This window comes from Nicotiana sylvestris, chromosome 4 (assembly GCF_000393655.2).
Source record: "Nicotiana sylvestris chromosome 4, ASM39365v2, whole genome shotgun sequence".
Taxonomy (NCBI): Eukaryota; Viridiplantae; Streptophyta; class Magnoliopsida; order Solanales; family Solanaceae; genus Nicotiana; species Nicotiana sylvestris.
In genome coordinates, this window is record NC_091060.1 from 88,356,033 (window position 1) to 88,359,403 (window position 3,371).

Genomic DNA, 3,371 nt, shown 5'->3' on the forward strand with positions numbered 1-3,371 from the left:
CTGAGTTTGAGCCGGTGGTGGAGTGAAGGTAGGGTTAGCTGGGTAAACTGATGCCAGTTGTCCTTTAGCCCAGGCCTGATACATTTCGACCATTTGTTGTTTTAATTTATACATCTCTTCTTTTATGGCGTTAACGTCCAACTCTTCTCCTTCGATGACACTGGTGTCTACATCTGGGATAGATATGATTATTTCACCTTTGGATCTGGTTTGGTATAGGTGGGTTGTCAGTATGCTTAGGTGAACTAACTGCTTGAATTCTGGACAACAACAAAACTTATTAGTGATTAGAGCTTTAACAAATAGGCAACCACACATAGGAATGCAATGCACCTCGGCAAATAGTCATTTCTATCATGTATTTGCTCGGTTGCTTGTGTCATCCCGGCTTTTCCTTTTTATGACCTTTCCTTTTTTTTTGTTACTCACGTCTATCCTTTATTCCCTTTTTCTTTTTCCATTTTATTCTTTTTCTTTTGGTTGTGGTCGAATCCTATGGAGATTGCCTACGTATCATGACTCCGCATGAATCAGACCGAGCGTAGTTCTGGTGGAAATAATTATTATTATTTTTATTTATTTTAACAAACGAAACAGTACAATGACAAAAATGACATTACATTTGGACAACATTTTAAGAAAATGGTTTAAAAGACTCAACATGGACTCAAACTAAAACATGACTATTATATGAAAAGTTTTAACAACTATGACTATGCTTCACTCCACAATCTTTTGCTTTCAATCACTGGAACATCTGCTCACGACAGAGCTTGACCCGGCTGATCCCCTAATGTACGGTACATCCTCTCTAACTCTACTACAAGATGATGGGCAAATTTAGGCGCATGCTCCAAAAACCTCTCATAATCCATCCCCTGGCAGTTCACATAACTTTGAGAGGCATAAACGGCCAAATCATGGATTTGTGCTCTGAAATCTTGGAGATTCTGGTCTTGGTTTTGTAATTGTTGTTGGCGAGTGGTGGCTATATCTCTTATGTGGCCCTCACGATCTAAAGCCGACTCCAATTGAGCCCGAAGTCTGGCCTGCTCGATTCTTGCTTGTGCTATCTCCCTATCAATATTTGCATGCTGATGTTCTCTGTTGTACCTTCTCATTTCTTGATCTGAGCCTTTGAACGTATCCAACGATCCTTCTCTTTCTTGAATTGAGCCATTTTTTCTTCAAATCTTATTACTTGGTGTTCTTTACTAGATTTGGCCTCCTCATTTAGCTGTATGATTTTTTCCTTAGCTTTGTCTAACGCCTTTTCGGTTTTTGCCAAAATGTAGTCATAATCTTGCATCCTTTCCATCAGATTAGCAATGATTTTCTGATCTTTCCAACTTCTTACTGGCGCTTCATAGGCTTTCTTTATCTGTTGAAACTGAGCGCGGAGAGTTTTATTCTCGCAAATCAGACTCTTCTTTTCACCTTCTGCTTCTTGGGCTTGTAAGTTTTTCTCAAAATTGAGGTTCCTCAGGCTTTCTTCTAAGGCATGAATAGTTGCTTTGTACCCCTTTTCCTTTTCACCCCAAGCCAACCGTTCTTGGATTTTGTCATCAAAGGCTTGAACATGCGGTCTTTTTATGGGCCTTCTGGGATCGGGTTCTGGTGCATCATCCACACGAGATCTTTTCTCAAACCACCTAGCATAACCTGGATCTATCTCACCTTTCGAAGGATCTGGAACTTGGGTATCATCTTTCAAGTATCGACAACCATTCCAAATCCGTTACATTAAAGCCTCAGGGAGTGTGGCTTTGGGGTGTAGCTCAATCACTTGCACACTCAAATCTTCATCATCAGGCACCACTTGGTATCTCCCTAGCTGTCTTAGAACTCTCTGTGGCGCATACGGCTGGATACTCTTCAAACCCAACAACAACAAATAACTCTTTAAGGCCGACATGTGTATTACCTCTTTTACCGGGAGCCATCCCAAAGTCCACTCAATTTGACTTGCCATTAAAGATCTTAAATGGGATATCCAGGCTTCCACCACTTCTGGAGATTTATAATCTTTTATTCTTTCTTCATAACTCTCAATGAAATTGTCCTTGCTTGGACCATACTGCATGAACTTGGGGTGATGTCGGAGATGTTCAGTCAACCACATTTGCAACAAAATATTGCACCCTTCAAAGAATTTTTCCCCAGACTTACACAAAGTCAACGCCCGATAAATGTCTGAGAGAATGATCGGGGCAAGAGTGTGATGTTCTTTGGTAGTGAGGACTTGTACGACTCTGGCTATGCGAATATCAATGGTCCGCTCTTTGTTTGGGAAGACCATGATTCCCAGAAAAGCCACCATGAAAGCGAAGCGACGGTGAATCTGCCAAGTGTCCTTGTTTTGTTTGTTAGTAAGGCCCTTTTCATGAATTTCAAATCCATCCGGTTTTCTAAACCTTGAATATAGGAAGTTGAAAGAACAACACCCTTTGACAACGTTGCTCTTTCTGATTTGATTACTAATATTTAGAAGACCAAAGAATCGGTGTACAGAGGGAGCTTTTGGGAATATAAGATTCTGGTTTCTCAAATCTCCATCAAAACTGGAATATCCATCTATTTCTTCTAATGTGGGAGTAAGCTCGAAATTAGAGAAGCGAAAGACATTGTTAACAGGGTCCCAAAAAGTCACTAGTGCCGTAATCAAATCATTGCGTGGTTTAAATTTCATAATATCTGTGAGAGCTCCCAAATACTTAATGACCCATTTCTGACCATCTCCTCCTAATTCATACCACCAAATCTGAAGCCGAAATAGAAACTCATCTACATCTGTGAATGGTGGGTTTTGGATGGTGCTCATTTTGTACCTGTAAGTGATTTTAATTTTAAAAACAAAAATCAAGACTCATTTTGAAAAAAAAATCATCAATATTTCTAAAAAGAATTCATAAAAAGCACTTCGATGAAGAAGATTTAAAGGCTGTGTTTGCTAACCGGCCAATTTTTTTTTTCTTTTAAAAAAATCGACCAAAGGCGGTTGTTCTTGCAAAAACAGCCTTCTAGCGCCCTTTTGGGGACATTCGGCATATTTTGGACAAGAATGACATCACCTTACAACGACATTTACGTACCCATATTTTTATTTATTTATTATCTTTTTCTTCTTCTTTTTTTTAAAAATAGTTGGGCCCGTTGTAGGTTGCCTACGTATCTCACATCTGGCGAGAATCAAACTTACGTAGTTCGTAATAATAAAACTATTTTTTTTTTAAAAAAACACATAATTTCCTTCTTCTTTTTTCAAAATTTCGGTAGTATTTTAAAATATTTTGGAATTTTTTTTTCTCGAAAACAGCTAATATTCTTTCTCGGTCCTCACATTGATTTTCCTTCTCTAACTTTCCCCTTAC

General features: G+C 38.8%; 1 pseudogene; it reads right to left on the reverse strand.

Moving 5' to 3' along the window:
• Positions 1–1,117: 1,117 nt before the first annotated feature.
• On the reverse strand, positions 1,118–2,821 carry LOC138889819 (uncharacterized; annotated as a pseudogene).
• Between the last annotated feature and the right edge of the window lie 550 nt (positions 2,822–3,371).